At 47.2% G+C, this 27,641-nt stretch overlaps 1 long non-coding RNA gene across 3 annotated transcripts in view; it reads left to right on the forward strand.

The window, feature by feature from the left end:
• Positions 1-27,641, forward strand: part of LOC138497207 (uncharacterized) — a 795,999-nt gene that overhangs the window by 167,883 nt on the left and 600,475 nt on the right. For all 3 annotated transcript variants that reach the window (XR_011278538.1, XR_011278539.1, XR_011278540.1), the window contains one exon: positions 24,932-25,233. This is a non-coding gene — a long non-coding RNA (uncharacterized lncRNA). The remainder of the gene's footprint in view (positions 1-24,931; positions 25,234-27,641) is intronic.

Genomic DNA, 27,641 nt, shown 5'->3' on the forward strand with positions numbered 1-27,641 from the left:
AGTAAATATAGATGGATCCAAGAGTCTGTTGTAAATAAATGATAAACATATAGTCGAATTGAGCGTAAATGGATGCGCCCATGGCGCAGGCATGACAGTATGCCCCTCTTCAGGCCCCTCTCCAGGCCCCTCTCCAGGCTCCCTGAAGACCGACCTATAGGAAGAATGTCTGTCACACCGTACATGAGTCTTACTCCAAAAAGGCAAATCATGAAGCACCAGAAACGGGTTGCAAGGTGAGAGTCTTGAATGGCTGTAGAGAGTATCAAGGCGGTAGCAACTGGGTGTGTGGTTGTCATGAGGGAGCCAGCGGGCTGGAACGCACCTGAGACTGGTAGAGTAGAGTCTGACAGTCTTAGTGCTACAGATACACCAGCAGGAACAACTGGAGCAGTAGTCTTAACAGGAAAACCCTTCGCTGACCCTGCAACAGTTAGCATGGCGGATGTAGAATCAGGAAGAGAAGGTGCTGAGGGATCAGGTTGTGTAGCAGAGGATTCTGCTGCAGCGAACACAGCTGCGAAGGAAGTAGAAATCTGGGCATCGGGAGCATCAGAATTAGCAGTAGCTTCAGGAATCACAGTAGCTATAGCAACCTCAAGATTTGCAGCAGAGACTTGAGGAGTCTCAAATGTGGCAGGGAGTTTAGGAACCACACCAGCAGGAAGATCATGGATTGCAGTTGGAAGTTCGGGTGCTGTAGCAGCTACAGATAGTTCAGGTGTTGCAACTACTGGTAGATCGGGTACCACAACCACTGGCGATTCAGGGGGTATCGAAGAAACTGAAGATGTTTGATTGCTCAAGAGTGTTGTCTGATAGCACAGCCACACTTTGGCAAGCCCCGCTTGCCAACTCAGCATGCTCGGTGTGAACTGCGCCAGTCTCTTCAGCTGCCATTGTCATTTCAGAAGAGGTTGTAAGTGTGAGTACTGGACAAAAGGCAAGGGTGAGGGCGGAACCATCCTTTGACTCAGAGGGATTTCCAATCAGAAGACCACCCTTGTTTTGCGGTGTAATGGCTGTGTGCGTGATTTGACCCACCGGAGGAGTTAATTCTTTTCTGTCAGTACAACAACCGGAGTTTCTGTGGCTGGAAGGTGAAAGAGCTGTGTCAGTCTTTAGAAGGGATACATATGCTGTTTAGGTCTTGCATCTGCTTGGTATAAGTCTGTATACTTGTCTGTATGGCAATTCCAGGCCTTATCATGTCGATCTCTAAAGATAAGATGTCAGGTGTTGGACATAGTGTCAGATGGTCTGGTGACTTGTGTCCCTTCATAGGATTCTTATAATGCAAATAAACAAAGTCATCATAGAGGTCTTCGGTCTTTCTTTTAAGGCGTAGAAGTTGTTCGTGTAGCAGGTAAGTATCATTAGTTTGATCTAAAGCTTCAGAAGCTGGTGTGGTAGAAAATTTGGTTGTAGCAATGAGAAGACTGACCTTAGGGTTATTGTGTTTAGTAGATACTGTAGAAGCATTAAGACAACCGATGGTTAGTATAGGTCTTTTGTACCCAGGACCAGATGCACAAACCTCAGGATAATGACTGCCTTGTCCTGTCAAATAAGGGTTTCCAGCATTCTGGGGAGCTTGCCAAGCTGATCTTGCGCATATCACTCTGGCAACAGCGTATTCTGGTTTAGAGTCTCCCACAATGAGTGCTATATCCTTGTCTGTTGCGGTGTTAGAAGGCTTGTCAGAAGACGCAGGAGTGTTTTTCACTGTTTGGTTTAACAAGATCTGTAAGAATTCATTATCTTGCTGTAGCTCTGCAACAGATAAGGACTGCGGGTCATAGTCGCAAATGTCATAATAATTGTACATGGAAGAAGGGTCAGCTAGCCAGTGAGTATAGTACCGTGTTTGTAAATCTTTGTTTACTGAGGCGAGACTGTCCTTTAGACTAAGGTTCTTGTTTGCTGTCTTTAGGGAAACCATAGGTTTATGCAAAGGTTTCTTTACCCGAAAGGAAAGCATCTTTGTTCTGTGTGTGCCTTTCCGGCCTATGGAACAAGAAATGTTTGGCTCTTGCATTCTGTCAGGAGTGGCACTCTATTAAGAGTGGCACAGGACACCCAGAAAGGGTTTGGGTGGTTGTGCCAAATAAAGTGGACAGATAAGAACACACACAGCGGAAAGGAAAGAGAACGAAGAGTAAGCAAGAGCAGCAAGGGAAAAGATACAGAATGAATACCCTCTTGGGGTGTATGCAGATATAGGAAAAGAGTATTCCACGAACCTTGGAAATACTCTAGCCTTCTGCACAGTTTGCTATAACAGAGGCCCACGCTGTTTGCTCATGACTTGGAACAGCAGCTCTGGGTGTCTGTAATGTAGAAACAGGACAAGGGAAGGGGCAGAGGTTGACTGATGGGAACCAACAGACAAGCTCTGTACAAAAGGGTCTACAAACAGTACAAGAGAAGATACTACAGACAAATCCAGTAAAGGAGGTGATAGCAAACTAGCAGAAGGAAATGAAAGGAAAGTCGTGTAACAGGATAGGATAGCAGAGGACAATAAGGAACAAGGTTGAGAGCTCAGAGGAGCAGGAAAGCAATGAGTAAGCCCACAGGAGTAGGACTATAAGGTAGAACGCCCAGAGGAAAAAGGGCTTAGGGCAGCAGAGTAAAGCAGACTGCACGGCAAGAATCCGTAAGGGCTGGGCAGTAAGGAGTGAACCCTGAGGGACAGGGCCGATGAACGTAGAAGGTTGTAGAGGACTGTAGAGAGCTGCTAGGCCGAGAACCCAGCGGAAAAGGTAGGTAGTAGGCAGCGGAACGTGATAAGCTGCAAAGTAGGAAGGCCCAGAAGACAAGGGCTGTAGGTAGCCAGAGAGAGGTAGGCTGCAGAGCAGGGAGCCCCAGAGGACAAGGGCTAAGGCAGCCGGAGTGAGGCAGGCTGCAGAGCAGGGGAGCCCAGAAGACAAGGGCTGAAGGCAGCCGGAGTGAGGCAGGCTGCAGGGAGCCCAGAGGACAAGGGCTGAGGCAGGAAAGCAGCAGAGCGTGATCAGCTGCAATGTAGAGGGTCCGCAGGGCAAGGGCGGAGGCTGGAAGGCAGCAGAGTGTGATCGGCTGCAATGTGGAGAGCCCGGCAGGGCAAGGGCGGAGGCTGGAAGGCAGCAGAGCGTGATCGGCTGCAATGTGGAGAGCCCGGCAGGGCAAGGGCGGAGGCTGGAAGGCAGCAGAGCGTGAACCGCTGCAATGTGGAGAGCCTGGCAGGGCAAGGGCGGAGGCTGGAAGGCAGCAGAGCGTGATCGGCTGCAATGTGGAGAGCCCAGCAGGGCAAGGGCGAAGGCTGGAAGGCAGCAGAGCGTGATCAGCTGCAGTGTGGAGAGCCCAGAGGAGCAGGGCTGTGAGGCAGGGAGCCTGGAAGGCTATGGCTGGAGGCAGCAGGGTGGAGCAAGCAACAAGGCAGGGTCCAAGCAGGAGTGAAGGTAAGCAGCATACAAAATCCGTAGAAAGATGCAAAAGGTGGAGGAAGGACTCTCAGATGCAAGAGGCTGAGCCACTGCAAGCAGCAGCCTTTATACTGCCTAGCCCAGCACAGAGGCAGGCTAATTGGTTGCACCTGGCTAAGCACACCTGCAGGCAATCGGCCACCTCCCTTTCTGTTCCTGGGCTGGTGGAAGCAGGGCAAGTCTCTAGGGCTTCTGGGGGGTGTAGTTCCATTGATAACCAATAGGAACAGCCAGGAATCGATGCTTGTAGCCAGGTGCATTAAGGTATGCGTAGTTTGTTGGAAATAATAATTAAGCAGCAAAGTCTCGCAAATGGGAAATAAAGTTTCCAAAGTAAATATAGATGGATCCAAGAGTCTGTTGTAAATAAATGATAAACATATAGTCCGAATTGAGCGTAAATGGATGCGCCCATGGCGCAGGCATGACAGCAGACCATGGGACATGCAAAATTCGGAACTTAGGAACAGGGAACCAGCTGTCCAATTGATGTATGGGTTGTGTTTTTGTAGCCAGGGCATTCCCAAAACCATTGGGTAATGGGTAGATTTTATGATGTCAAACTTTATCCTTTCTCTGTGATGGTTTATAGCAAGCTCAATTTCCTTAGTCTGAAGGGTTATGGGTCCAGAAGAAAGAGGTCTTCCATCAATTGCTTCTACGGGTTGCTGGACGTTCCGGGATTCGTAAGGAATATGGTGTTTAAGGACCCATTCCTGATCTATGAATATTCCCATGGCCCCACAGTCCACTAGTGCCAGAATGGGGTAGGATTCCTTCTTAGATGACAATAGAAAAGCCTGTAAGACTACCAGGGAGTTTTGTCCAGGAGAGTTCAAGGATGGTACAGGTGTGGAGCCTGCATCTCTCTCCCGAAACTGAGCTCCATCTAGGATCGGGAGCTGGCGTTTCCCGAACGCCGTGGAGGGGCTAAGGGACATTCTCTGACTAAATGCTTGTCCGAGGCACAGTACATGCATAAGCCAGTATGGATCCTTCTCAGCCTTTCTTGGGGGGATATGGGTCCACGGAAGGCCCCTAGCTGCATGGGTTCGGGTTCATTTGTAGGAGCAGGAGAATATTCGGATTTTGAAGGGCTCACAAGAGGATTTTTCTGGATGGTTGACTTGGTCTTCCGTTTCTCTGCCTTTCTTTCCTGGATGCGGAAATCAATTTGTAGAGCAAGATCCATAAGTGCCTGGTAAGAACTAGGACGTGCTACCCTGGCTAATTCATCCTTAACATCTTCATTTAGCCCTCTTCGAAAGAGGGTGAAGCAAGCTTCAGAAGGCCAACCCGCTTCTTTAGCCAATTGCTTGAATCGAGTTACGTAGGTGAGCATGTCCTGAGAGCCTTGCTGGAAATCGAGTAATTGTTCTTGAGCACTAAAGACCTGTTCTGGGCGGTCAAACATGGGGCCTCATTACACGGAAGGCGGTAATGGTTAACGGCCACCGTTAATGGTAACAGTGACCGTTAACCATTACCGCCTTACTACGAGGTCCCTTAGCGGGTTGGTGCTTTAACGCCTGCTTTTTGCAGGCGTTAAAAAACAACCCGCTAAGGGACCTTGGTGCTAATTACGGCACCGCAAAATTGCAGTGCCGTAATTAGCGCCTTCCCCATTCCCATAGAGCCCTATGCGGCAGAATTGGGGAAGGGCAATGGCGGAAGGGGGATTTACCGCCCCTCCAACCTTGGAATGGGGCGGTAAATCCCCTTTCCGCCAAGGCGGTGCCGGTATTTTACCGGCATGAGCCATGGCGCTAATAGCGCCATGGCTCACCGCCTTCCGTGTAATGAGGCCCATAGTCTTTAGTGCTTGAATGAATCCATCATAATCATCCAAAAGGGAATCTCCAGTGTTAACTAATGGTTTGGCTCAGGCTAAAGCATTCCCGGAGAGGTGAGAAATAATAAAGCCCACTGGGGGCGGAAAAATAATAAGGTTTAAAGGTAAAGTGGAGCAAACAAGAATCCAGGAATCCTCGGAGGGTTTTTGCACAGCCGTCATATTTGTCAACAATGCCGCCCAATAGCACGCTGCCCTTTGAGGCAGAGTCGCGTGAGAGTACCAATTGTTTCAGCGCGGCGTTCTCCACTTTCAAGTTCTGTACTTCGGTCGATAGTTCTTGCATGCCACGCATAAGATCCTGGATGGCCGCCTCCATGCCTGTATCGAATCGGTCTGGTGGCGTCTCAATCTGTCACAGGTTTCCCCCTTCTCACCTGTCGATGTTGCCTGATGTCCTCCTTAGGTGGAGTCTTCTTTCGTATGGTTCGGGACTCAAATAAATCCGCTCGGCCATCCTCGGCTTCCAGATTACGTTCAGCTTTGATGTCCAGGATCACGGGAAACTCCAGGAGTATTCAAGAAGGTGTTGGGGGCACGTGGAAGCAGCACAGGGATTCCGAGAAGTAGAAAAGAGGGAAGAAGTCAGGAGAAGGGAATCCAGGGGGCAGGGGATAGCAAGTAGCACTAGAGAAGGTTCGGAACACACGTCGGATCACAGCTAGTAGCAGCGTTGAGACGCGCGGGGCCGTGGGTGTGTGGCTTCTTTATAGAGGACTCTGCATAGAACGTGAAGACTGGCGAGCAGCGTTCTGAGCTTGCCGCCATGTTGGTAGTATTATGGTGTGTAAGCCCCGACGTGACAGGGACCAGGAGGCCCAGAAGGGGCGAGTTCGATGGTTCATGACACCAGGAAGGAATGAAGGTATCGGAAGGTAAGGATTGGAGGGGTTGGGGTTCCAAAAACAAAGAAAGAAGATAGAATTCATGATAACGCAGAGAGCGAACTTGAACAACGTCTAGTAACTCGTAGGGGTAGAGTTGAGATGCGCGGAGCCGTGGGGGCGTGCCGGTGTTCTAGGAAGCTGGCGACTGCACGCAAAGGCTAGACCGCAATGGTTCTGACTCGTCGGCCATCTTGGATGAGTTGCAGTGTTTATGCCACGGTGCATCATGGACCACGAAGTCCAGAAGGGTCGAATCCGGCAATTCATGACAAAATGGTGACAAAGGTACAGCACAGCATAGTCGTATCACAGCCCTTTATCTGCATTTTACTAGAAAAACTGTTACAAGGTGAAAAAGGGCAAAATGGCATTGGGATAGTCCAGCTGTAAGAGTAGGGCTGAAGATGCAAATTTACTTTGACCGCGGGGCAGACAACAGTCAGAAGAAACTAGCGGCACAAGATCCTGTGATGGCGGCGTTTGGTAGGATCGAGAGGTCTATGTCATGGCTGGAGAACACATTTGATCCATTGTGTGTGAAAGTGGCCCAACTGGAGATAAGAACTGCCTCTCTAGAACAGAAAACTAATGAACTGGACCAACAGTGTACCAAAACACTGCCCTTGGTTCAACAAACGAGGAGAGACGTGAAGGGAGTGATTAAAGGTAACCCTGCAATGGAGAACAAATTGGAATACCTGGAGAATGTGGCACGGGCTAAACAGCTACAGATTATTTCTCCCCCTACTGGTGCGGCAGGAGACGATTCCATTGGCTTTGTTAAAAGCTAATTAAACATTACCACTACCGTGGCTCTGCGCAACATTCCATGCCATAATTCTGTACTATGTCTGTGCCATTGTAGAAGGGGACAAACCATTAGCAAATGACTCTTGGTGCTGCCGCTAAAAGGTGAAGGCCAATCTCAATTGCTAGGCCATGACCCCTCAGCACTGGAACGCAGCAACCACATGAATTTTTTAGGCCTTGTGGTTCAGCAGTTTGGGAAGGGCTTCTCGCATTGGTGAATTGGCCAAGGCTGATTTGCAAACAATGGTAAAGAAGACTGGCCAGTGCAATGCCAGTGGTTATAATTGATTCAGACTTTTTCCTATTAGGTTCAAGATAGAACACATGCAGTGGAACACAGATAGGATGGAGATAAAATGTAAGGAGAAACACACATCCTATGGGTGTATTTGGTCATTTACCCACCCAACGACTAGCCATGGCTATGTTAGAGCCCATGGCATTACCATCAATTACCTGCCTCTCGCCAGCAAAACGTAACCTTTCTGGAACTCTTTGGGCAAGCTCTATTACAAAGTAACACCAAACGTTTTGCTATTTAGGGCCTGCCAGTGTTATATCTAAACAATCTTTTAGTGTAATTACTTAATTGCCACTGTAAATGAGCTCCTGGTATGATAACAAAAAACCTTTATGTGGGTCTTCAGCCAGTTGATTTTATAATCAATATCTTTGTCAATGCCTCTGCCTCGCGCACTGTTTTAAACAAGCAATCGTAAAGCCAACCGTTTTTACTTGTCTATAGGTATTAGACATTTGCCAGGCAATGCCATTATATGCCCAGGTTCTCACACCATTTGCCTGCTGTTGCCATTTCATGGCCAGGTGGTACCCTTTTGGCAGTGCCTGGCAAATGCCTTTCCATGCCTGATCAAAAGCCACAGCTGTTTGCTTTTTCAATGCATGTTGGTTTCAGTTTATCTCCCGAAGTGAAAATGTACATGCCCAGATGTGAGTGCCTTGCTTGCTACGCCTAGGGTATTAAGCTGCACCTCACTGAGTTGGTCCAACAAGGCCCTACCTGAAAATTATATGGCTAGGATGGCAAGTATGGACAGGTTTCAGATCTTCTCATGCATACTTAACAGTGGGGCTCTGACCTAAATAGAATGTATCTTTGTCTGAGTGAAAGCCTAGGCTAGTCTGCCAGAACGTTTCATGATTCAAACTAAGTATCGACTTGAGAAGCTCATAATGTTTGAGTAACTTAACAGAGTTTGCATTCCAACAGAATATATCATGTGCATTGTGGGTCTTGTTTGGAAAGAATAATGTAAATCCTGGGTGCTGGGTGTTTAGGCCGTGACAGAATCCCTTAAAGAGCACCTTTAAAATAACACGAGAGAAGAGCATTTCTTATAATGCTACATGCAAAGTATAAAAGGTGTGCATATTTTAAACCTAAAAAGCAGTATTTCAAAATTTCCTAAAGCGTGTAATCAGAGGTGGATTTAACATTTGGACCCGGGACAAATGCCCATGCCCCCCTGCTCTGCCTTGCTCCCCCAAATACAAACAGCCAGGGATGCATAGGCCCTTCCACTGAGGTTGTATCTTTATAACGTGTCTCAGAGGCAACCTATGTACAACAGGAAGTGATTAACAGAAAGTAGCTATAGATGAGAAAAGGTAGCATGTAGTGACCATTGCTGTGGCACTTTTTTCTTTAAATTATATAGGGTTTTAACAAGTTATTTAAGTGTGATCGTTGGGTGATTAGGATATAGAACAAGCGGTGTGAAACAATGATCTTGTCATCCATTTAATTTCACTTTGTGCCTGCATGAGATTTTTTGTAAATTCTCATTAATGTCTATGCTGGAGCCTATATGGTTCCATTCCGGATGGGGAAAACAAAGCTACAATCATAGTGGATCATTTTCCAAGCAAAGCGGAGTGCAAGAAGTGGTGATAAATATATTTATCTCCGCTTTTTATGACCTGCAGGATTTTGTATGATTTGGCATGTGAAGTTGGAGACCAGAGGTCCCCCTGCCAACTCAGATTGGATTTCCACCAGCATGTATTTTTATATTGGCAGAAAACCGATGGATTCCTTTGGGATCTGGTTGACATTTACACCTGGTAAAAGCAGGCAGATTCCAAAGGAATCCATTGTGGTTGGCTCCCACAATCATTAATTGTGGAAGTGATTTACACTTTCTCAAACACGTAGCGGAAATGTAAAGAGCAAAGGCGATGTTCGCCTGTGTTTTACACTTTACTTTTGCAGTACTTGGTTGAAACAATTACAATTAATGAATTACCCCTTTTGCAAAAAGTCCAAACAGGAGTGGTCCCTTGTGCAATTTAGGATTCAAAACAAAATGCTCCTCTTACTCTTTTCATCAAAATGTTTCTAGAATGATGAATACATTGTCAGGTTGATTTATCATTTTACTTGTGTATTTTTAAAATAATTTGTATAAAATTAAGTATTATTGTAGGTATTCAAAACCAAACTTCAACACATAATTGTAACAAGTTGGGCTTGGAAGATGCATGGTTAGGTATCTAAATTTCAGGCTAGACTCAAATTCTGGCTTTACCACTCAACCAAAGTGTGTGATCCTGTACAAATCATTTAATTTCACTATGTCGTTCCTACTAAAATGAGGTGCCCCTAGAAGTGATTAATTTAGCATTATACACTATTCAAAATCCCCCACTCATGGTTTAATATATGGGGAGCACAAGCATTGGAACCCGCCAAGAACACACCCACACACATCTTCTTTAAAAATATCAGGCTGCATTTATTGAACAGAAATGGGTTATTCAATAGCAAATCAAATTAAACACATCAAACAAAAAGTCATCATAGATAACTGCATATTATAAACAGTATGTACCAAACAATGATGTACAGGAGCAAGGCAGGGGAGCAAGGCCCTCTCCGCCCTGCCACACCCCACCAGGTGTGATACCAGGAGGCCGGAAACCCCTCAACCTGCACAGTCTGCCTCCTCATGCAGCTCTCCCAGCCCTAGCATTCTCTTCTACATGCTAGCACTCCCTCACACCCTCAACTCAATTAAAATGTGCTGCAAAAATGCAACATAATTGTCTAAGAAACACAATCTCCAATTCCTTACTTCAGTATTCTGGGGGGGTCTGTCTAGCACATAGGATGGACCACACACACCTCCTCTGAGGACTCTTGGGAGTTCATTGTTGGGCGAACACCATCATCTGAGATGGTACAAAGACTGGGGGCCTCACTGCTCAGCTCTCTTAGAGGAGGTGGAGGATGCATCAGCCTCGATGCTCCCGAGCCAGGCTAAGAAAGACATGCTGGGGGCTGGTCAGAGTAGGTGGGAGTGGCGGTAAATGGGAATGGTGATTAGGGGAGCTGAAGGAAGGTGACTGGGGTGAAAAGTGGAGGAGGATAGGACATAATAGCAAGGGAAGAGCAGATGGGAAGGGGAGATAGGTAGATTGATTTTGCAACACTATTTTCCTTGTTTCTCCTTTTGCTCTGTACTGTTTTTTTTTATAGAGGGGTGCAAATATATTTTTCCAGATCTGGGAAGAAGTCTTTGCAGGATCATAGATCAGTGACATCTGGATCGATGCAAGCACTTTCTTTAGGGTGCTCCTAGACCTAAACCCAATGGAATGTGTGCCCCCCTTATCACAAACCTGGCTCACCCAGATGAAAAGACCTGGAGCCGGGCCTGGGAAGAAGCGGGGTGGCATTGTAAGTTACAATCAGCACTTCCTCGCCACCATACAAATACATGAATGAGAGACGTAAAAAACGTATGCAAGGCTTTTATGCCATTCATTTATGTGAAGTGCTCATTGAAAATGAGCTCCATAATGTCCATCTGGAAATGGAGAGGCCCTATTGATTAGATAGCATTTCGTTACAGTAATTGGTGTTTTTATCCATCCAGATTGCTGTTAAAGCTCATATTGGAAGTCTTTATTTAAAAGGGGAAATTAGAACCAGAAAGAACAGATGAAGGATAAACCCACAGTAAAATCACACTTACCAATGGCTCCCATGTTGGCACCAGAAATTTTTGTTTATTGATGGTGCCCTTGATTAAATACAGTCTACTTTTTTTTACTAGATTGAAAATACACCGTTTACTCATTTTTTTCAAACATAGGTTGAAGTAAAAGGAAAAATAAGAACCTGAAACATGATGTAGTGTGTCCCTGTACACACACTGATTAATCTTTAATGAACTTCATATATGTTTGCTCTATATATTGTGGTGTGGGGGAGTAAGGAGTCGGACAAAGGGGTGGCATGTTTCAACAAACGTTTATTTAAGAAATAAAGAAAAGGAACTACCTCTAAAGGGTTATGCCTTCTTAAACAAATATCAACTCGGGTGCTCGACGACATGATGTTGGTCCAAATAAAAAGGGTCCGTCCTCCTGTCGCGCCGCTCGCATTGGGGTCCACTTACTTGAAGCGGCGCGCCCCATCCTGGAGGATGTACCCACGCTTTCGCTTGGGGGCTCCTGGGTTGTCAGGATTTCTAAACGTTTGTCCTCAGTTGCTTTTCGATTGGTGTTACCCCAATCTTGGCGAGTGCATCCAGTGTTTCATGTCTCCCTTTTGAAACCCTTTGTGAAGGATGTCTTTGGGCGTTCCAGTCCTCGGCCATCCTCCATTCAAGTACGGGGGGTCCCTGAATTTGAAGTGCAGGAAATATGTGACTCACGGATTCGTCGGGGCGTGCTCCAATTCCTTGTTGGTTGGAAGGGTTACCCTGCTTGTGATCGCACTTGGGAGCCGCGCTGTCATGTGTATGCGCCCTGTCTTGTTCGTGACTTTTTCCTTCGTTGTCCCTGGAAGTCTGGGGCCCCGGGTCTTTCTGGGAGGGGGCATAGTGTCACGCCGCCCGCATTGGGGTCCACTTACTTGAAGCGGCGCGCCCCATCCTGGAGGATGTACCCACGCTTTCGCTTGGGGGCTCCTGGGTTGTCCTGGTCCTCGGGCGCTTCCGGGTTTCCTGGGCATGTTGGTCTGCGCATGCGCGGGCGGCCGTTTCGCGTTCTCCGCGCATGCGCACTGCACGGGGCACTCGGTTCGGAGGACCTTGCAGTCCACGCCTCTCTCCAAGCCAACCAACGCATGGGAGACAGCACGGCTTGCGTTCCAAGCCTCCTAGGTGTTGGTAGCCCTATTTAAGGAGCCCGGCCATTCATTCAAACCGCGTCTCAACGCGGTTTGAATTGGATCGTGTTTCCTCGCCGGTTCCTTGTGCCTTCCTTACCTGTTACCTGATTCCTGTTCTTCTTGTTCCTGGTACCCTCCTGGTACAACCTGAAGTTGTATTGTCCTGTCTTCCCTTCTCCTTGTCCTGTGGTTGGGGCTCCCTTTTCCCTTCTTCTGAGTTGGGTGGTTCCCTTCTGTGTCTACTAGCTGGCTCTTGCACCTTGTCTGCCTGCCCGCTCTGTCTCCCTCTGCCTTTGTGCCTTCCTTGTGGGCAATCCCACTACCTTCCTCTGCCGGATCTAGCCTCCAACCAACTTCCACTGTGTCCTGATCCTTGGGACTTCCATCTTCCGGATCCAGTCTTCCTTGGGACTCAGTATCGTCATCTGGAAAGGCTCCCCCTGTCAGTGCTTGCACTGTCCTGACGCCACGCTAATCAGGGAAGAGCACACTCGTTGCGTTGGGAGCTGGTTCATCTCCAACCCGGTTCCATTCGGGCGGGAGCTGGGCTGGCTTCTCGCGTCATCAACCACATCACTGCAGGACTCCTGACAGCCTGGCATCATCTTCAAGGTCCTCAACCGGACGAACAGGTACGCAACGTCCTCGTGACGCAGTCTATAACAGATTGAGACGCCTGCCTTCGGATACTTCGGACTCTGAGATGGAAGAGGACCAGGTCTTCGTAATGAAGTACAAGCTCTTTGTGCTGAAATGTGACTTTACGTCAAATGGTGACACAGAACGTAGGGGCAACTCCACAGTCTGAAAACACCATGGCTCACACCGCACCCATCAAGTTCGATGGAGATCCCAGACATGTGGGTGAATTCTGCAATCATTGTCGGATACATTTCCTCTACCGATCGACTCATTTCAACAATGATAAAGCCAAGATCGGCTACATTTTGGGCAATTTATCTGGGAATGCTCTTGCTTGTGCTACACCCCTGGTTGTTAATAATAGCCCTATTCTTAGCGATTTCTTGGCCTTTGAAAAAGCGTTTTTGGAAGTTTTCCAGTCTCCTAATCTGGCCTCCACAGCACAGAATCAATTGATGGATATTCAACAGGCAAATACCGATATAATAACTTACATCGGCCGTTTCTGTCAACTGGCGACTGATTCCCTATGGCCAGAGATAACACAGAAGACCTTGTTTCGCCGGGGATTAAGAGAGGGATAAAAGGATGAGTTGTTGCACATTCCTGAACCCGAAGATCTTCAGAAACTTATTGAACAAGTCTTGAGGATAGACCAGAGATTGGCTGAGAGAAAGGGTGAGAGACGTCGGTTTGAGAAGGCGTTCCCCAGGCCTTCAACCCTACCGACTGGACTGCCAGTGCCTTCGGATTCCTCTACTGAGCCTATGCAATTGGGTGCAGTAAGAGGTCCCTTATCAGAAGAAGAGAAGAAGTGCAGGAGAAGTCTGCGATTGTGTCTATACTGTGGAGCTGCAGGTCACTATCTGGTTACCTGTCCTTTGCGTCCTATCAAGAAAGGGGGAAACTAGGAGACCCGTCGTCTACTGGAAAGGCTACGACAGGTCCTTCTTTGCTACAAGTCCTTTCTTGTGCCAGTACGGCGTTTCCACCTGTGCAGCCAGCCGTCTTGATGATTTTGAAAATCAGTCTGAAGTGGCAGGAGAAGACAATTGATGTCCGTGAATTGTTGGATTGTGGGGCTTCCGGTAACTATATTGATAAGGAATTCGCCATCAACAGCGGCATACCATTGCTTACCAGAAGGAATGCGATACCTGTGGAGGTCATTGATGGTTCACCTTTATCTTCCGGACCCATACGATTGCATACAGTTGGCATGCTATTGCGAATCGAGGCTCATGAGGAGAGAATTGCTCTCGATGTCATCAAGTCACCTTCATATCAAGTGGTGTTGGGATTACCTTGGCTTCAGCGACACAACCCCTCGATCAATTGGGAGTCTCGTATTCTAGTGTTTACCTCTACTCTTTGTCTTCAGGAATGTTGTGGTTCCGGCACGTCATTGAAGCCACCAACCTCAACCCCTCTTACCTCTGGTAAGAACCCGTCTGGTTTGTGTTCCTTGTCCCAGATTCCACATGCATATGCTGACCTGAGGACAGTGTTTTCTGAGCCTGGAGACATACCCCTTCCACCTCACAGAACTTTTGATTGTTCCATTGACCTGATCCTGGGTGCGGTGATCCCTCATGGGAAGGTTTATTCCTTGACTCAGACCGAAAGACTGGTACTTCGGGACTACTTGGATGACTGTGTCGAAAAGGGATACATCGTACCTTCCAAATCCCCCGCGGGATTCCCGCTGTTTTTTGTGAAGAAGAAGGAGGGCACTCTACCGCCATGTATCGATTATCGTCAACTGAATGACATCACCCTTAAGGACAGGTACCCGTTACCTTTGATTCGGAACATCATGGAGTCATTACGGTCAGCCAGAGTATTCACCAAACTAGACCTTCGCAGAGCCTACCATCTGGTCAGAATCAAGGAGGGCGACGAGTGGAAGACGGCCTTTAAGACTCCATTTGGGCATTACGAATACAGGGTAATGCCCTTCGGGTTGTGTAATGCCCTTCGGGTTGTGTAATGCCCCGGCCGTCTTCCAGCGGTTTATGGATCACATCTTCAGCGACTTGATTGGCATCTCGGTCTGGGTTTATCTGGATGATATCCTGGTCTTCTCAGACAATCTGGAGGAACATGTTTCCCATGTACGTGAGGTCCTTCTACGTCTGTCACAGAATAAGTTGTTCGCCAAAGCTGAAAAATGTTCATTTCATCGGAACAAGATGGAGTTTCTGGGGTATGTGATCAGTGAGGCTGGAATCCACATGGATTCTGATAAGGTACAAGCAATCCGAGATTGGAAACAACCTCACGACTTGAAATCCCTCCAAAGATTCTTGGGATTCGCCAATTTTTATCGGCGCTTCATTCCTCGATTTTCTCGTGTCACGGCCTCGTTGACACGTTTGACCAGCGTTAAGATTCCGTTCCTTTGGGATTCAGAGGCGTCAGCAGCCTTCAACCGTTTGAAGACGGCATTCAGTACAGCTCCTGTTTTACGTCATCCCAACAACGAGATGCCCTACATCGTTGAGGCTGATGCTTCCAACTTCGCTGTTGGCGCTGTTCTCTTACAGAAGCATCCAATATCTGACGAAGAACACCCGGTGGCCTATTTCTCACGAAAGCTCGCTCCGAGTGAACAGAACTATGCAGTCATAGAGAAGGAACTCTTGGCCATCAAGACTGCGTTTGAGGAGTGGAGGCACCATTTGCTGGGTGGTAGTTTTTCTGTAGAGGTCCGTACTGATCATCGCAACTTGCAGCTTTTACGATCCTTGCAGTGTCGCACCGCTCGCCAGGCCAGGTGGGCCTTTTTCTTTTCTCACTACGACTTCAACATTTCTTACATCCCCAGCTCTCAGAACCTGAAGGCTGATGCCTTATCGCGCTCTCTGGAGAAGGAAGAGAAGGATTGCAGTTTGAACACTCCATTGATTTCTCCTAAGCATTTTCTTTTGACAATTCCTCCTCATCTGCAGAGAATAGTACAAGAAACACTGGTGGACCCAGATCGAGCCGACATTCTGAAGCGACCACAAATCACTGAACGCAACGGTCTTCTGTTCTTTTTGAAACGTCTGTACATACGGACGTGTTCACTTCGGTTAGACATCCTCCAAGGGTTTCTCGATTCACAAGTCGGTGGTCATCGTGGCGTCAAGGCCACTCAGGAGCTGGTTTCCAGACAATTCTGGTGGCCGGGTTGGGCCAAGGAGATCAAGAGGTATGTGGAGAGTTGTCCAACCTGCGCTCAGACTAAGACGCCAAGGAGAAAACCTTTGGGATTACTTCAGCCTACTGAAACACCGCCCTACCCATGGCACACCATCGCCACTGACTTTATTGTCGAGCTCCCGCCTTCTGAGGGCACCACTTGCATTATGGTGGTAGTGGACTGTTTCACGAAGTATGCTCACTTTATACCTTTTTCAAAAATACCTACCTCCCCTCAGATGGCTCTGGCATTTCTACACAACATCTACCGGCTGCATGGATTACCGGAGAAGATCATCTCAGATCGTGGCTCGCAGTTTCTCTCTTCATTTTGGCATCAATTGTGCAATCATCTTGGTATCCGCAGAGCCTTGAGTTCTGGTTATCACCCGCAAACAAACGGACAGACGGAGAGAACTAACCAAACTCTTGAACAGTACCTACGCTGTTATGCCAATGCTACTCAATCCAACTGGGTGAAGAATCTTGATTTGGCTGAGGTGTCCTATAACAACGCAACGCATACTGCTACTGGTGTCAGCCCTTTCTTTTGCTCTACCGGACTACATCCCAAGTTGGTTCCTTTTAGTCCAGTACTGCCCAGTGCTGTTCCTTTTGCGGATCAATTGGTTTTCGACATCCAAAAGCAGCACGACCTGGCCCGGGGTACCGTGGTTGAGGCACGGGAGCGCATGAAAAAGCAGGCAGATAAGGGTTGGTCCACGGCGCCGGATTTCCGGGTGGGCGATTTGGTTTGGTTGTCCTCTAAGAACCTGCCAGTACGAAATCTGCCCACCAAATTGGCACCCCGATTCTATGGGCCTTTCAGGATTTCTAAACGTTTGTCCTCAGTTGCTTTTCGACTGGTGTTACCCCAATCTTGGCGAGTGCATCCAGTGTTTCATGTCTCCCTTTTGAAACCCTTTGTGAAGGATGTCTTTGGGCGTTCCAGTCCTCGGCCATCCTCCATTCAAGTACGGGGGGTCCCTGAATTCGAAGTGCAGGAAATATGTGACTCACGGATTCGTCGGGGCGTGCTCCAATTCCTTGTTGGTTGGAAGGGTTACCCTGCTTGTGATCGCACCTGGGAGCCGCGCTGTCATGTGTATGCGCCCCGTCTTGTTCGTGACTTTTTCCTTCGTTGTCCCTGGAAGTCTGGGGCCCTGGGTCTTTCTGGGAGGGGGCATAGTGTCACGCCGCCCGCATTGGGGTCCACTTACTTGAAGCGGCGCGCCCCATCCTGGAGGATGTACCCGCGCTTTTGCTTGGGGGCTCCTGGGTTGTCCTGGTCCTCGGGCGCTTCCGGGTTTCCTGGGCATGTTGGTCTGCGCATGCGCGGGCGGCCGTTTCGCGTTCTCCACGCATGCGCACTGCACGGGGCACTCGGTTCGGAGGACCTTGCGGTCCACGCCTCTCTCCAAGCCAACCAACGCATGGGAGACAGCACGGCTTGCGTTCCAAGCCTCCTAGGGGTTGGTAGTCCTATTTAAGGAGCCCGGCCATTCATTCAAACCGCGTCTCAACACGGTTCTAATTGGATCGTGTTTCCTCGCCGGTTCCTTGTGCCTTCCTTAGCTGTTACCTGATTCCTGTTCTTCTTGTTCCTGGTACCCTCCTGGTACAACCTGAAGTTGTATTGTCCTGTCTTCCCTTCTCCTTGTCCTGTGGTTGGGGCTCCATTTTCCCTTCTTCTGAGTTGGGTGGTTCCCTTCTGTGTCTACTAGCTGGCTCTTGCTCTTGCACCTTGTCTGCCTGCCCGCTCTGTCTCCCTCTGCCTTTGTGCCTTCCTTGTGGGCAATCCCACTACCTTCCTCTGCCGGATCCAGCCTCCAACCAACTTCCACTGTGTCCTGATCCTTGGGACTTCCATCTTCCGGATCCAGTCTTCCTTGGGACTCAGTATCGTCACCTGGAAAGGCTCCCCCTGTCAGTGCTTGCACTGTCCTGACGCCACGCTAATCAGGGGAGAGCACACTTGTGGCATTGGGAGCTGGTTCATCTCCAACCCGGTTCCATTCGGGCGGGAGCTGGGCTGGCTTCTCGCGTCATCAACCACATCACCGCAGGACTCCTGACAGCCTGGCATCATCTTCAAGGTCCTCAACCGGACGAACAGGTATGCAACATCCTCGTGACGCAGTCTATAACACCTCCGAGTGTTCGGACGTGATTATAAAATTAGCAGTTGAACGTATACTAAACAGAAATCAAGAAGACTGTTGCATCCCAAGCCAGCACCACCTTTTCAAGCACACACAATGGCAATTGGGACATGTGGGAGCAGACATTATAGTAAGTGAGAAAGTGAGATCTGCAAAGACGTGGCATCTGAGCTCTAGGGATTCGGAAGGCAAAGCCACAACGAGCAAGGGGGCAGGGGAGTCCATCCAGCCGTGGACTTAATTTTAAAAAAACTCAAAGGGGAGACCCAGGCCTCAGCAAGTAAAGGATGGGGAGTGGCACAGCCAGAATTACCCTCCCCATAACCAGTGTACACAGTAGAAACAACAAATAAGAGATTCCTCAAATGAGGAACATAAGGAAAAACGGAGGGCAGAAGGCCAATGCAGAAATTTCTTAACAGGAATAGTAGAAGAGGCAGTCTCCTACAAGTTGCTGATTTTTGGGTCGAGTGGTCCTTACCCATCTTTAGGTCTTTAAATCTTCCTATTGAACATATTTCCCACAGAGGTCTGAAGTACCTTCCCCAGAAGATTCCGGTTTGGATCAAATGAGTAGACTTTCTCATACTGAACACAGAAGGCTCATTTTGCTGTGTTTCCAAGAATCCTGCCTAAACATATTTCTCAAGCATCATATTTTGTGCTGAGACCATTAGTTGGTCTCTCCTGTGTTTATGCCACTACCTGAGTGGTGCGAAGGCAAACCCTGATGCAATAGATTGTTGCATTTCTGAGAAGGCTTGTGTTGCGTCTCCCGCAATGATCCGAAGCAAACTGATCTGCGCACATACCTGGAATCTCCCCTGGTGGCTGGATCAACGGTGTGTGAACTACGTGGCCCAGCAATCTTTGCGGCTGCGTGCTACACAACATCATCACACACACACAACGAACCAGATGCAGAAGTAAATACCCACATTCAGCGTCACAACACCGCTACTCAACAGTCTCTTTGACCAAAAGCAGCGTTCATTCTTTGGAGAGTTTCCCTAATCTGTTATTTCAGAATTGCTGACCTTAGCCTGTTCTTTGGATTTCTTCTGCTGTAACCATCCCGACCCATTGTTTGTTTTCTGGACTGTCTTTGTCTTTCCCCTTATTGGCTATTGGCTTTACTGGTGACATTTGGATTGTGTTTTCCTCGTTTGTGTTTTTGTTGTCGTTTGAATACATTTTTGAAACTTTTGGGCTCTTAACTTTGGTTCTTCATTTTTCTGGAACTTTTGGGGAACTACCTTGTAAATTACCTTTTATCCTTTCTCTCTGGAACCTTCTTTCAATAAATATTGTCCTCATGCCATTTGGGTTGGGACCATCGCTGTGTTTTTTTTGTTTTTCCTTCAATGGGAACGGGTAACCTGAACTACGGACATTATTAGCTTCTTCCTTCATCTACCGTCCAGCTCCAGGAGGGTTCTCCATCTACCTACCAGGTAGTAACAATCCTAGGAAAGGGTGGGTGTGTACCAGTTATTGAATATTCACTCATATTGTCCCTTTTAAGCTCCAGGGGGGTTCTCAAGGCCTCCATCGCGTCCTTCCACCCTCACCCTCTCCATACGCTGACTATTAGGTCTGCAGGGTGGGTAGGGGAGGAAGGGCTATCACCTTCCAGGAGTCTTGTAGAACTCCATTCTGTGACAACTTGCAGGCCACTATGGAGCACCATTAAAACTGTATATCTAAAGCAGAAACTTAAGTGTGTATAAACAAGCCACCACTCAATTGGTAACTAAAGCCATCATTTCTTGATTATGCCCTACAACACTACGGATGTCTGTGATTTCACCGAATCCACTTCACCTAAAGGTGAAATCTTTGAATTTTTCTTTCTTCAAAAAGAAAGAAAAATCCCCAGAAAGAAAAATGCCACCTCAAATTCCCACTTGCCCCCACCTTATCATAACCCATATCCCACACCCATCTATGTTTTAAAATGTACCTACTTACCTAACAAATTCGAAGAAAAAAACTAAGATTTCTGATCAGGTGAAATCTGATTCGGTGAAATGTATGGATTTGGTTCACCACCACCTGAAGAAGGTTTACATTGCCTCGTATCCCCTCCTTTCCAGTTTGTAGCTCACAATAACACAGGCTCCCCAGGCCCAGCACGGAGGAACATATCCTCTCCCCATGCCAGACACCAAAGTGGCTGAAGGTAACATAGCAGGGCCAGATTATTCAGTGGTGACATCTGTACAGCATAGAAACACTGAAGAGCAGAAGGTGTGTAGATCTTTATACGTTGAGGTAGGGACATGACAAATAGGCCTGTAGGCAAATCTACAGGCAGTAACCTTTGTTTTTCAAGTCCCATCAATTGGTAAGGACTGTGATGAGAAAAGGGGCAAAAGGTGACAGATGCATGCCAAGTAGCAGGTTAGGATTAATGCAGTCAATGTTTCCTCTAGTTTGGCTATGTCCAGACAGATATTTACCTTGTGTGCATTACCCTTCAACAATTAGCTCACAATATTCAAGAGATTTCAAATGTGATCTTTAAAACGCAAAGCATCAACTTGTCAAATTCTACACTATAGAAAATACACGTAGAAAACAAAATATGTTTAAAGGAAAAATGAAATGGGGTGGGGGTTAACAAAACATTCAACAAGATATTAACACCAAAAAAAATGTGCCCATTTATTGATCGATTTCAATATTTGACCTGCTTCTAATCTTTATTTTTCTTTTTGTTTTTCTTTTTTTCTTTTATTGTGCTTTTAGCCAATAGCTTTTGGCACCTCATAAAAACAATACAAGAAAAGAGAACAAACATAATTAAAATCTTAAGATCACAAATAAAAGAAGTTACATATACATCATTTTACAATCCCATAGGAAACAAAAAACTCCACAACTACATCCAAGAGCACCCACCAATAACAGGATTTCAAAATTTGCCATTTTAAATTATGGGCATATTATCCCATTACTGCCAGACATTTTCGAGCAGTTAGCCAAATATAACATGCTGCTGCCATGATGACTAAAGACTCTGCAGCATATCTTGCTGACCATGATTGGTCATTTGCCAACAAAACACAAAAAGGACTGCTCGGGGTTACCATCTGTGGGTTACCCAAGTCTCGTATCGCACCAAAAAAACCACACAGGTTAGTTATTTCAAAATATTCAGGTACACCACCATTTTTTGCCCTTATTTCACTCTTGCCATTATTAATAAAGTTCAGTTTGGTCCTCATCATGGATGGGCGAGACAACCGGAAAGTGAAGACTCGTCTTATCAATAGTAATAGACTCTTGCTGCAACAGGAGTTTTTGGCTAAAAATCACATGCTAAACCAAAAAAATAGGCATGTGTCATCTGCTATTCAAATGAATTGTTTCAAATTTTATTTTGGATTCTATGTCTAGCAGAAGCAGTTAAAAAAACACAAAAGGGAAAACCAAGCTTGCAAAAAGGTTGTCTAAAAAGGATGGCAAAAGTCGTCCTCTTATCTGGTGTTAGATGATAATTCATACGTGTACCATTGCGGAGGACTCCCTGCTGGAAGAATTACTTGCAGTTTATGTGATTTGTTTCAGTTAGTAGAGCAGGGACCCCACTTAACCACCAGAAATTCGTACAGATCGTTAGGTCACTCTGTCTAATGTTCATGCTGTTCGTGATGTCTCTCTATCAGTTTCTTAGAGAGAGATGAAGAAAAAGAAAAACAACCCTCGGCTGTGACATTTTTTGTATCTCACTAGACTGGGTTGTTTATAAGCCGACCGGTTTCAGTGGATTGATGTTGATGTACCACTTTCTTAATGGCTATCAAAAGGCGCCAGACTGCATGCCTTATCTTATTTTAATACAGCGTTGTCTGAAGTTATTGATTTTGTGCCCACCTGTAGGGATGACAGGAGGGGTGGGGGAGAGGGATACATGTCTCAGTTAGCGTATCTATAATAATAAACTGCCTATCTGTTGTGATATGCATTATGCAAAAGGAAAGCGGCTTACCCTTTCCATGGTTTCACAATGTTCTGAATGGAGTTAGTGGTGGGTATAATCGCGGGATGCCTGGAAACTTGGCATACCCTGTTACCTAGGGGCCAAAAACCAGACATCAGCCATGTGTATATATCATATATGTTCAGGCAAGAGTTAAATCATTTCTTGTATATTTATCTAAAAAACAGTTATGCGCGTTTTCTATTTTTAGCAGGCCGCGCTAAGCAATGTACGCTCATTGTGAAATACATTCGATAAACAAAACCCGATCTGCTATGATCGGTTTTGTTTGTTCTAATTAGTGCCCTTGTCCGTGTGCACATCTGTCTCTCTCAACCTCGACCTTGGGGGGAGTGAGAGGGCGCGCGCGAGGCGGAGCAGAGGTCTTACCTGCTGCACTGGCGTGATGCGATTGCAGGGTCTGTCGAGCTGCACGTGGTTTCGGAACGTGGCGGCTCGTCAGACCGAGTGTATCATAGTTGCCATGACGCTCGGAGCGTCACGTGGGCACAACAAAGATGGAGGCCTGGTTGCTAAAAGAAAGTCACCATCTTTAATTGTCTAATGATGTCATATCAATACACTAGTTGCATCATAGTCTGCACAGCCTGAACGTTTAGTATTATACTCCCGGTTGTCATTAGAGCTTGAGGGCCAATATTTAGGCAAACTACTATTAATATGGTACTCCGTACATCAAATATAACAATTCTGTACAAGATTGATATAAGGTGTGTACAATTCAGCCAGGATGCAATGCAACAGTACCCAACTCGTTCTGTCTACGCAGTGTACCAAAGAGATGTGTACATATTATGTAGCATACGTTACATAAAGTTACTTGGATTAAGGAGTCTGTGTCTCTAGATGTGCTAGTGCCGCCTCCTGTTACATGGGGGGTGAGCGTGAGCTCTCAATTCCCAAATGGTGGTCAGTTATCTCTTTCTCTAGATACTATTGACAATATTAATTCTAAACCCATATGTATATTGTTACATCTGTGCAATATCGTAACCATAGAGAACACAGGGTATACATTATGAATTATCAAAGCCAACATGTCCATTAGGCATTCTGCAGTGGTCTTGTGCGCCACAAAACCTGTCATTAGGTGTCATGGGCTGGAAAACATTGGTCACAAGGTTGCCAAAGTTTGTCAGCTTGTAGGTTCATTCAGGCCAGTTGCATCTGTCTTCAGATGGAATATCCATAGCTGTTCCCTTCTGTAGAGGAGGTTCTGAATGTTGCCTCCCCGTTCCGGTATTGACATCTTTTCAATGACTGTCCATGTAAAGTCCGATGGATCATGCTGCTTAGATATGAAATGTTCCACCATCGGGGCAGTCCGTTTTTTGGTGCGTATGCAAGATCTGCGTTCCGCAAGTCTAGTCTTTATTGCATGTGTGGTCATGCCTACATAGCGTTTTTGACAGGGGCATGTGATGATGTAAATGACGTTACTACTATTGCTGTCAGTTAGATTCTTTTGATTCCACGGATAGTGCCATCCTATATCGATGCTTGTAGATCTTTTTGTAGTGGAACAGGCACTGCATGCACCACAAGGTGTATGTCCCACTGCCGGATTCTGATTCCACAAGGTATTCTGTTTGGGTTCAGTTTCTTTGTAGGTGTGAACAAGGGAGTCTCGTAAGTTCCACCTCCTTTTCATAGCGAACCTTGGGGTGTCGAGGGTATGTTCTCCTACATTGAGTATGGGCCATAATTTAAGGACTTATTTTTTAATTCTGTTTGCTAGGGGAGAGAAGCTGAATATGGCTGTTATTTTTTCGTTGGTATCCTTCCATTTGCCGTGATGTTCCAGGGTTACATCTCTTGGTATATTCGTGGCTCTCTTGCGAGCTTGCTTCACTAAGTGTTTAGGGTATCCTCGGTCCAGTAGCTTGGTTCTCAGCTGGTTAGATTGTTGGTCATAATCTGTGAGGTTTGAGCAGTTTCTACGGTACCTCAGAAACTGACCAAATGGTAGGTTGTTTTTAAGGCTGGCAGGGTGATAACTGTTGAATGTCAGGAGCGACTTCCTGTCTGATGGTTTGTTGAAGTCTGTGCTTAAAATCATTTTGTTCCTCACTTCAGGTTTAGATCTAGGAAGTGTACGGCACTCTTGCTGTGTGTTTCAGTAAAGTTCAAGAAAGGGTTTTGTTCATTGAGCCAGGTCATAAAGGACTCGAGTTCTGTTTCATTACCTAAAAATATAAGTAGTACATCGTCGATTTATCTCTATCTTGGCGGTCCAAGGGTTGTTCTCATGGTAGATCTTTTTTTCTTCGAAGTCCACGACATAGAGATTTGCTAGGCTTGGCGCAAAGGTAGCGCACATTGCGGTGCCGGAGATTGTTACGCTCACCTTATCTCTGCGGGGGTATCAGGATCCTCAGCGCGACACCTTTCTCTGGTTACTTCTCTGGGAGGATTATTCTGTGGGAACAAGGTAGAGCAGCTATGAGATTAGGAGTCTGATACCTCTACAACTCCCTGTGTGCTGCCCAAACCCCCACCCTAGTTGTGCGCATGTGTGCTCACCTTGTATGTATTGAAGGGAAACTCTCCATCCTGCTTTTCTTGGGCTCAGCAGGGGCGCAATTGTCCTGTAGGGCCAGTTACTTCACTGATCCTCTAAAAGCCCAGAAATGCTGGGGCTTGGAATGTCTTTGCCTTGGAGATGATCCTGTAGCTACTGTACTTCAGAGAGTCCTTACTTTGCAGTCTTTGTCAGGATAGCGTCTTTATCTTGGTGCTTCTCTTTGTCTTGTTGGTTTAATTGTGTTCCCTTCTCTCGTAGATGCAGCAGAGCTGAATAGGAGCGCCCCGTGGTTGTAGCCGATGACTGGAGCCAGCAGAAGCGCGGGCCGATGCAGAGGAGGGGCCGCTGCGGAGCCGCGATCAGCTGTGGTGTGAAGGCAGAGGCGCAGGCCCGATGCTGAGGAGGGGCTGCTGTGGAGCCGCGATCAGCTGTGATGTGAAGGCGGGGGCGCAGGCCCAATGAAGAGGAGGGGCCACTGCGGAGCCGCGATCAGCTTTGAAGCGAAAGGCGGAGGATGCGGCCGGAGCTCTGATGCTGGAAACAGGTCAGGAGTATAACAGGTAAGTATTGTTGCGGAGCAGTCCGCCGGAATAATAACGAGCATGAAATGATGCTCCTGGTCAGCGGTGAGCGTCTGCTGTTGGCAACAGAAGCAACGCGAAGTGTGGGCTCTTGCCTGGGTGTGGCTTACATAGCCAGCCACACCCAGAGCTGCGACAACAACTAGCCCGTTGCGTTCAGTGCCTCGATCCTTGTTCCTCCTCCTTATTGGATTCCCCCTAAAGTGTTGATAACGGTAGTTGGTTCCAGCTATACCATGCTCGGGTCCAACTGGGTCCGGATCTCTTCTTGTGTCTGGTGCATGGGTGTGAAGGCCTATTAAAGGGTTTTGCGGCCTGCGTGTATGAGTAGGCTAATGGGGCTGAGACTCCTAAAATAGAGGTCGTGACAGAGATTTGTTCATAGAAGGTGTTTTCGTGTATAAAGTAATTTTTTGTTAAGGCGATTTCTGCCAGTTGCATGATAAATGAAACAGGGGTCTGTAAGGGCAGATCAGCGTTTCTTAGGACTTCTTCAATCACTCTGAGTGTTGTCATTTGTGGTATCTTGGTGTATAAGGATTCAATATCTAGTGTCACCAGTAGGTTCCGCGTGGAGTTGAATGGGCGATTCTTCATCAATTCGAGTACTGCAGTGGTGTCTTTAAGGTAAGATTTCATCTTTGTCACCTCTGGTTTTAAGAAAAAATCCACAAATTGGGATAGGGGTTCCAAAATGGGTCCTATGCCGGATACGATTGGTCTGCCCGGCGGTGGAGATCTCCCTTTATGCACCTTAGGCAATGCATAAAACACAGGTTTTCTGGGTGCTTTTGGATTCAGAAATTCATATTTCTTATTACTGATCAGTTCTTCTGCGGTTGCTTCCTCCAGAATAGGGACTATTAGTTGTCTAATCGCTTCAGTGGGATCAGTACCCAGAGGTTTGTAGCTCGTACGGTCGTTGAGAAGGTCTAGGACCATTTTTCTATAGTCTGTAGAGTCCATTATTACTGTTGCTCCCCCTTTATCTGCAGGTTTAATTATAATCAATTAGTTGGCTGTCAGGGATTGCAAAGCCATTTTGTTTCTTTTTGAGAATTTCTTGTAGCCTGGTATCTCTTCTTTTTCAAGTTCCTTGAGTTTCTTTACCAAGGCTTGCTCGAAAGTGATTGATTCTGGTGATATGCCATTCGGTGGAGGATAAAAGGTGAATTTTCCTCAAAGGTTGTGTGATGCTGGAAATGCATCGGAGGGGCAGGGCCTCCGTATCGATGTCCTTTACTGCTTTTTATCGTGTGTTCTGTCGTGTTTTCCGCACAGGAGTTCATGTGGGACTCCTGGTGGTGCAGCTCTCTCTCTTTTGGTTTGGTGAACGGACCCGTGGGATACCCTTATGGCACCCATGGGCGGGGGTACAACCCTGTGCCCCTAGTGTATGTGTTTGGGCAACTGTGGGTGGCCCGCAGAGCAGGGTATGGGCTGGTGGCAGCTCCATGCTGAAATAGACAGGTGCGCGGAGTATCCTCCATTTTGGGATACCCCGGCCCTGCCATTGGGATCCTTTGATTCCTGATGGAAAACAAGATGGCCCCTGTGGCCTCTTGCTTTCTATTCCCCATTACCTTGTTTTCCCAAAGTCCTGGGAAGCCCCGACTGTGTCCCTTCCCCCTGGCTGACTGTTGGGTGGAAGTGCCATATATGGTGTTGTTGTGAAGGCCCGGCCAGACTGGCTGGAGCCTTCCCGGTGATGAATGTTGTGTGTACCTCCTGTGGGTGGGACCTGGGTGAATAGAATGTGTGACGAATATACATTCTGTGTTGTGGGTGTCTAGTATCTGGTGGTTGACACAATGACTGAGACAACCCTGCCCGAAACCGGTATGAATGCAGCTTGGAGTGTTGAATGGCTTGTTACTTGTCCCAATACACATAACTTGTTGTGAGTGTCTGGAGAGAAGTGAATGGCCTGAATACCTCGTGTGCCTGATTGGCTGCCTGCCTGCACGAATGCACGTAGTCGTGATTGGATGCTTGAGTGTGACCCAGCAGAATGAATGGGAGATCAACAGTATATCTGGGGCCCTCTCACTGCTAGGAATCATGTTCAGAAGCTGAAGTCCACTACGACGAGTAACTGGAGTAACTGACGCTTGACCTTGAAGCCCTACTGGACGAGAAGAATTGCTGTTGCTCTCCTTCACAATCTGAAAGCTGCTGTGCCTCCAAGGACTGACCCAGAGAGGACCTGGTAAGGCGCCCTCTTCCCGAGCTACGAGGGACCATCGTGCACAGCTGATCTTTGCCAACGCTCACTGGTAGACAGACCTTCGACTGGCTGCCGACCCGATACGGGGACTGCTGCGGAACTCCAAGGAGAAGCACTCGGACTGTTGTCAGCCACTTCAATTGATCATCGGACGCTCTTG

Source organism: Ambystoma mexicanum, chromosome 5q (genome assembly GCF_040938575.1).
Source record: "Ambystoma mexicanum isolate Mex_15411 chromosome 5q, UKY_AmexF1_1, whole genome shotgun sequence".
Taxonomy (NCBI): domain Eukaryota; kingdom Metazoa; phylum Chordata; class Amphibia; order Caudata; family Ambystomatidae; genus Ambystoma; species Ambystoma mexicanum.